The sequence below is a fragment of the Panulirus ornatus genome, chromosome 47 (assembly GCF_036320965.1).
Source record: "Panulirus ornatus isolate Po-2019 chromosome 47, ASM3632096v1, whole genome shotgun sequence".
In the NCBI taxonomy this organism is placed as follows: Eukaryota; Metazoa; Arthropoda; class Malacostraca; order Decapoda; family Palinuridae; genus Panulirus; species Panulirus ornatus.
In genome coordinates this window covers 7400135-7407784 of record NC_092270.1, presented here as the reverse complement: position 1 = coordinate 7407784, position 7650 = coordinate 7400135, and the positions used below count along the sequence as shown (strand labels likewise).

Sequence of the window (7650 nt, the reverse complement as noted above, 5' to 3'; positions counted from 1 at the left end):
CTATACCCATGAGCACGACGCTACACCCGTGGGGTATGAATGTGGTCTTTGATTTGACCCTTGAGGCCAATGTGGAGAAAAGCCCGGCCATTTTGCCAGATTCGAACCGCCATACTCCATAATTTATCATCCTTCTTAAGGATCGAACTGTTCTCTTGAAGCTGTACTCTTATGCTCAAGGGTCGAGTTGCATAACAGCTTACGCTTTGACTGGAAGCGTTTGAAATACTGGCGGTTGAACCCAGTGAACTGTGCCTTACCACTTATTAAGCCTCAGATACCAAACTCCTCACGAGAATCCAGCTTAAGGGATTTATCCATTTCTTTTTGGTTTCCTACCGTCCTAAAGTTCGGATGATAATTAGACGTGATTGTTGCCTACGAATAACGATGGTAGTGCCCAACATTTTTGTAATACTTTGCCATACCGCCATCAGTCAGTGATACTTGCAATCATTTGGAAGGCGAGGATAAGGTGTTTTAAGTGCCGTCTTAAAGTATTTGAACTGGTTGTCAGGCACTGAGACCAGACTTGGCTGTCTAGCAATTTAATATTTTTACAACAATGATTATTGAAAATGCTTTTTCATCATAATATTCCATTTTTACTCCTATAACAAGAAGCTACGACTCGTGAATGCACTATACCTTCGTGCTCAAGGCTCCTTCCGTGGTTATGGTAACTGGGTTAGAAAATCAGAACTTTTTATTGATCTCCAATTACTACACACAAAACACAGGACCTGTAAAACTGTACACTCTAATCCAAACCTAGTAGAATTTGGCAAATATATGTATACATTGGCAATAACAATGTGCAAAAACAACACAGGACTCACGTTTGAAACTTGAACAGGTCTGTTGTATTCCTGGAGGGAGAGAGAGGCCAACTTACAGCTCCTTGGAGTGGACGTGACTGCGTGGGGTTAGTCTAGTAACGGTGACTGTTCCGGCAGTCTGATAAGAACCAATCTCTCGGCCTGTCCTATCTTGTTGACCACGTTCCTAATACCCTCTATCTCTATCAATATTACTCTATGACTGCAAAGAGTTAGTAGGATTACTTGAGAAGGAAGGAAGCATGTTTAATTGATGTTCGGTGTTTTGGGTGGCCTAACGCATCCATAGTCCTCGTGAGCCTTCGAAATTAAAGAAAGAAATACATGATTGGCAATATCATTCGTCATTTTTCTTATCTCACAGAGGGCGTCACCGGGAAGTGGGGGCGGGAGGGAACAGAGAAGGAAAATGGAATGTCCGTCTTCTGATTTAATCCCATTGGTATGTTCGAGTTGTCCAGATAGCTTCTTTCATGATAGTTTAAACGAGATATTTTAGGATGGTTGACTTTAGAGGAGGAAACATGACATTCTATTGGTATGTTGTAGTTACCTAAGAATCTTAATCATTTCATGAATTTTAATGAATCACACTAAGTTAGGTTGGGTGGCCTTAGATGCCATTAATGGTATTCGTCTTGTTAGTCCAAAATGTTCTCTTTCAACTCGTGGAAGGTCGTGTTAACCAGTAGGAGTGACATGTACATCAATTGCCACAAGTATTTCAGTCAAACATCCTGCTTAAAATTACACAACCTAAAACAACATATCCTACCTAAATGGATTCAACTAATCATAACTAAACAAACATTATTAGCGGCAACGGACTTTCTACGTAACTTTGGCAATATCCTACAATACATCCTCACACACACACACAAAAAAAAAAAAAATACTTAGACTCCACCCTCCACTACATGGACAAAAAGCGATTGGCCAATTTCATTGTTGGCTTCATCTCTAAAACACTTCAACCGTTCAATGGAGATCTCAAAATGCAATTCTTTCTCCAACTCTTCAATCTCTTCCTACTTGACCTACCATTTCTTGTGCAGACATCCTCTCAATCACCACATCACAACACCCTGACACCAAAGTAGCGACAATAACCATTCGGCACTAAATGGCACAATTGAAACCATGGCTCACCCAGAATAGATTGTCTGCATCTCCAAATTATCATTATATATATATATATATATATATATATATATATATATATATATATATATATATATATATATATATATGCAGTCTGTTGGGGATGAGAGAGCTTGGGAAGTGAGTCAGTTGTTCGCTGATGATACAGCGCTGGTGGCTGATTCATGTGAGAAACTGCAGAAGCTGGTGACTGAGTTTGGTAGAGTGTGTGAAAGAAGAAAGTTAAGAGTAAATGTGAATAAGAACAAGGTTATTAGGTACAGTAGGGTTGAGGGTCAAGTCAATTGGGAGGTAAGTTTGAATGGAGAAAAACTGGAGGAAGTAAAGTGTTTTAGATATCTGGGAGTGGATCTGGCAGCGAATGGAAGCATGGAAGCGGAAGTGGATCATAGGGTGGGGGAGGGGGCGAAAATCCTGGGAGCCTTACAGAATGTTTGGAAGTCGAGAACATTATCTCGGAAAGTAAAAATGGCTATGTTTGAAGGAATAGTGGTTCCAACAATGTTGTATGGTTGCGAGGCGTGGGCTATGGATAGAGTTGTGCGCAGGAGGATGGATGTGCTGGAAATGAGATGTTCGAGGACAATATGTGGTGTGAGGTGGTTAGATCGAGTAAGTAATGTAAGGGTAAGAGAGATGTGTGGAAATAAAAAGAGCGTGGTTGAGAGAGCAGAAGAGGGTGTTTTGAAATGGTTTGGGCACATGGAGAGAATGAGTGAGGAAAGATTGACCAAGAGGATATATGTGTCGGAGGTGGAGGGAACAAGGAGAAGTGGGAGACCAAATTGGAGGTGGAAAGATGGAGTGAAAAAGATTTTGAGTGATCGGGGCCTGAACATGCAGGAGGGTGAAAGGCGGGCAAGGAATAGAGTGAATTGGATCGATGTGGTATACCGGGGTCGACGTGCTGTCAATGGATTGAATCAGGGCAATTGAAGCGTCTGGGGTAAACCATAGAAAGTTCTGTGGGGCCTGGATGTGGAAAGGGAGCTGTGGTTTCGGGCATTATTACATGACAGCTAGAGACTGAGTGTGAACGAATGGGGCCTTTGTTGTCTTTTCCTAGTGCTACCTCGCACACATGAGGGGGGAGGGGGATGTTATTCCATGTGTGGCGATGGGAATAAATAAAGGCAGACAGTATGAATTATGTGCATGTGTATATATGCATATGTCTGTGTGTGTTTATATATGTGTACATTGAGATGTATAGGTATGTATATTTGCGTGTGTGGACATGTATGTATATACATGTGTATGTGGGCGGGTTGGGCCATTCTTTCGTCTGTTTCCTTGCGCTACCTCGCTAACGCGGGAGACAGCGACAAAGCAAAATAATAATAATAATAATATATATACATTTCCATACTTCTCGCCATTTTCCACATTAGCTAACGAGGTAGCGTTAAGAACAGAAGACTGAGTCTTTGAGGGAATATTCTCACTTGGCCCCTTCTCTGTTCCTTCTTTTGGTGACTGTGCATATATATATATATATATATATATATATATATATATATATATATATATATATATATATATTCTTTCAAACTATTCGCCATTTCCCGCGTTAGCGAGGTAGCGTTAAGAACAGAGAACTGGGCCTTTGAGGGAATATCCTCACCTGGCCCCCTTCTCTGTTCCTTCTTCTGGAAAATTAAAAAATAATGAGAGGGGAGGATTTCCAGCCCCCCGCTCCCTCCCCTTTCAGTCGCCTTCTACGACACGCAGGGAATACGTGGGAAGTATTCTTTCTCCCCTATCCCCAGGGATATATATATATATATATATATATATATTGTTACGAACGCGTGTGTTTGTGCCCACATGGTTCGTATATGTGTCTTGGTGTATCTCTGTGTATGGCGTGCCTGGGTGTAGGGAGCGGCTGCTGTCATCTCGGATCTCACCCTCCCTGACCGTGTTGATTGCCTTAGTAATCATGTTTTGACCCAGATCTTGACCGGTCCTATAGCACCCAAACGTTAGGTCAACGGCGTCAGGCCCAACCGTGGGAACAGCTACCGTATGTCGTCACGTGCTTTCGCTGCCGGCGTGGACAAAGGAACAGAGGATTTTGGATGCACGCCACATACGTAGGCCGGACCTTAGGCCTCCTTCAGCCAATCACGTCGAGAAGAGGGCGTGACAACCAGTCTCTTGACCTATCAAGGGCAATTGTGTCATTGTGACCTATAGTAGAACTAGGTGGCGGGTCGAGGCGTGGCCAGCTGTTCCTGCCTTGCTGGTCATTCAGATAAAAGCTCAGACGATCGTCTGAGACCTTGATTCCTTCAGCAGTCTCGAGTCCAGCAAGGTAATGTAGGCTTTCCCTGTCTCGAACCCCGTAGCCACCGCTGCCCTAGGTTGTAAGATATTACTGTGTCAAGCTTAACTAAGTGTGACGACGATATTTACTGTGTCATGCCAAGCTTAACTAAGTGTAATGATATGTTACTGTGTCCCGTCAAGTTCAACTAGGTTGTAAGATGTTACTGTGTCAAGTCAAGCTTAACTAAGTGTAGCAACGATTGTTTACTGTGTCACGTCAGAATCTAACTGAATGTAATGCTATCGAACAAAGTGTCAACGGAAAGAGATCTCCTGGTTTGAAATCTTATCTGGAATGTTAACCCATGTTCAATGTTAAACTCTTGTTCAGTGTTAACTTAAATGATTCGTGCCTGATTTATGTTTTCACCTTGTACATTTGAATTCTTTTCATTATAAGTAATTCTAGCCTTGGTGTTTGTTTTAACCCTATAACGTTAAGATAGCGTTATCCTGAGTTGTGCTATATTACAAATCTACCGTCCTTGCAAAGGCGAGGACCAGCATAGTATTTGTAACATATATATGTTACTGGCGACCTTGCTTCAATAAGTACTGAGTTCGTAACAATATATATATATATATATATATATATATATATATATATATATATATATATATATATATATATATATATATGTGGAGAAGGCATATGATAGAGTTGATAGAGATGCTCTGTGGAAGGTATTAAGAATATATGGTGTGGGAGGCAGGTTGTTAGAAGCAGTAAAAAGTTTTTATCGAGGATGTAAGGCATGTGTACGTGTAGGAAGAGAGGAAAGTGATTGGTTCTCAGTGAATGTAGGTTTGCAGCAGGGGTGTGTGATGTCTCCATGGTTGTTTAATTTGTTTATGGATGGGGTTGTTAGGGAGGTGAATGCAAGAGTTTTGGAAAGAGGGGCAAGTATGAAGTCTGTTGTGAATGAGAGAGCTTGGGAAGTGAGTCAGTTGTTCGCTGATGATACAGTGCTGGTGGCTGATTCATGTGAGAAACTGCAGAAGCTGGTGACTGAGTTTGGTAAAGTGTGTGGAAGAAGAAAGTTAAGAGTAAATGTGAATAAGAGCAAGGTTATTAGGTACAGTAGGGTTGAGGGTCAAGTCAATTGGGAGGTGAGTTTGAATGGAGAAAAACTGGAGGAAGTGAAGTGTTTTAGATATCTGGGAGTGGATCTAGCAGCGGATGGAACCATGGAAGCGGAAGTGGATCATCGGGTGGGGGAGGGGGCGAAAATTCTGGGAGCCTTGAAGAATGTGTGGAAGTCGAGAACATTATCTCGGAAAGCAAAAATGGGTATGTTTGAAGGAATAGTGGTTCCAACAATGTTGTATGGTTGCGAGGCGTGGGCTATGGATAGAGTTGTGCGCAGGAGGATGGATGTGCTGGAAATGAGATGTCTGACAATGTGTGGTGTGAGGTGGTTTGATCGAGTAAGTAACGTAAGGGTAAGAGAGATGTGTGGAAATAAAAAGAGCGTGGTTGAGAGAGCAGAAGAGGGTGTTTTGAAATGGTTTGGGCACATGGAGAGAATGAGTGAGGAAAGGTTGACCAAGAGGATATATGTGTCGGAGGTGGAGGGAACGAGGAGAAGAGGGAGACCAAATTGGAGGTGGAAAGATGGAGTGAAAAAGATTTTGTGTGATCGAGGCCTGAACATGCAGGAGGGTGAAAGGAGGGCAAGGAATAGAGTAAATTGGAGCGATGTGGTATACCGGGGTTGACGTGCTGTCAGTGGATTGAATCAAGACATGTGAAGCATCTGGGGTAAAACATGGAAAGCTGTGTAGGTATGTATATTTGCGTGTGTGGACGTATGTATATACATGTGTATGGGGGGGGGGGTTGGGCCACTTCTTTCGTCTGTTTCCTTGCGTTACCTCGCAAACGCGGGAGACAGCGACAAAGTATAAAAAAAAAAAAAAATATATATATATATATATATATATATATATATATATATATATATATATATATATATATATATATATATTCATTTATTTATAAATTTATTTATTTTGCTTTGTCGCTGTCTCCCGTGTTAGAGAGGTAGCGCAAGGAAACAGACAAAAGAATGTCCTAACCCACCCACATACACGTCCACACACGCAAATATACATATACATATATACACATGTACATAATTCATACTGTCTGCCTTTATTCATTCCCATCGCCACCCCATCACACATGAAATAACAACCCCCTCCCCTCTCATGTGTGCGAGGTAGCCCTAGGAAAAGACAACAAAGGCCACATTCGTTCACACTCAGTCTCTAGCTGTCATGTAATAATGCATCGAAACCACAGCTCCCTTTCCACATACAGGCCCTACAAAACTTTCCATGGTTTACCCCAGACGCTTCACATGCCCTGGTTCAATCCATTGACAGCACGTCTACCCCGGTATATCACATAGTTCCAATTCACTCTATTCCTTGCATGCTTTTCATCCTCCTGTATGTTAAGGCCCCGATCATTCAAAATCTTTTTCACTCCATCTTTCCGCCTCTAATTTGGTCTCCCACTTCTCCTCATTCCCACCACCCCTGACACATATATCCTCTTGGTCAATGTTTCCTCACTCATTCTCTCCATGTGACCAAACCATTTCAAAACACCCTCTTCTGCTCTCTCAAACCACACTCTTTTTATTACCACACATCTCTCTTACCCTATTATTACTTACTCGATCAAACCACCTCACACCACATATTGTCCTTAAACATCTCATTTCCAGCACATCCACCCTCCTCCGCACAACTCTATCTATAGCCCACACCTCACAACCATATAACATTGTTGGAACCACCATTTCTTCAAACATGCCCACTTTTGCTTTGCGAGATAATGTTCTCGACTTCCACACATTATTCAACGCTCCCAGAACTTTCGCCCCCTCCCCCACCCTATTATTCACTTCCACTTGCATGGTTCCATCTGCTGCCAAATCCACTCCCAGATATTTAAAACACTTCACTTCCTCAAGTTTTTCTCCATTCAAACTTACCTCCCAATTGACTTGTCCCTCAACCCTACTGTACCTAATGGGGAGGTGATAACAAGTAGTGGTGATGTGAGAAGGAGATGGAGTGAGTATTTTAAAGGTTTGTTAAATGTGTTTGATGATAGAGTGGCAGATATAGGGTGTTTTGGGCGAGGTGGTGTGCAAAGTGAGAGGGTTAGGGAGAATGATTTGATAAACAGAGAAGAGGTAGTAAAAGCTTTGCAGAAGATGAAAGCCAGCAAGGCAGAGGGTTTGAATGGTACTGCAGTGGAATTTATTAAAAAAGGGGGTGACTGTACTGTTGATTGGTTGGTGAG

The 7650-nt window shown here is 42.1% G+C and overlaps 1 protein-coding gene across 1 annotated transcript in view; it reads right to left on the bottom strand.

Moving 5' to 3' along the window:
• LOC139763500 (uncharacterized) overlaps window positions 1-978 on the bottom strand; it is a 10873-nt gene extending 9895 nt beyond the window's left edge. The window contains exon 1 of the mRNA XM_071689624.1: window positions 840-978. The gene's annotated coding sequence lies outside the window, so the exon portion shown is untranslated. The remainder of the gene's footprint in view (window positions 1-839) is intronic.
• Between the last annotated feature and the right edge of the window lie 6672 nt (window positions 979-7650).